This window comes from Dendropsophus ebraccatus, chromosome 5 (assembly GCF_027789765.1).
Source record: "Dendropsophus ebraccatus isolate aDenEbr1 chromosome 5, aDenEbr1.pat, whole genome shotgun sequence".
In the NCBI taxonomy this organism is placed as follows: Eukaryota; Metazoa; Chordata; class Amphibia; order Anura; family Hylidae; genus Dendropsophus; species Dendropsophus ebraccatus.
In genome coordinates this window covers 53,385,608-53,386,193 of record NC_091458.1, presented here as the reverse complement: position 1 = coordinate 53,386,193, position 586 = coordinate 53,385,608, and positions in this window count along the sequence as shown.

Here is a 586-nt window from a genome sequence, read left to right as displayed (position 1 = left end):
GTCCTGGGAAACTGGGAGAAGTTTCCCAGGACTGGATCCAGCTTTTCCCAACAGTTAAATAGAAGCAGACAGAGGAGCAGATTTCACAGATAAAGCACTTCACTTTTACTGTAAATTCTCTCATCACTAATTTTGGTCAGAAGAATCTCTTTTAATTTTACACAAGGTAATGCAAACACTGATGACTTCTCTAATACTGTCTAGGTTCATTGTGCCAGGAACTAATTTAACCTGAAGCAGAATGAATAGAGAAAAACAGGGAAGACATAACTGTATAGGACTCCAGATAAGGGGCTAATAGGCATAGTTGAATAACCTTTTTGAACAACCAAGATTCAATTATATAAATTAAATATATCTATAAGGTTCGATGTTTTTAGATCTCGGAGACAACAGAGGTGCCATTTCTGGAAGAAAGCAGCCATGTTTTTCTAATCCTAGATAACTCATGTCAGACTAGTGTAGAGTGGCTTTCTACTGTATCTCACAGTTACTTTTCCACAGCAGGTTGATATGCCAAGATTGGGTTTCTTAAGAAATAAACAGAAGACATTGTCTTTATTATGCAAGTTTATATTTTTCCTTG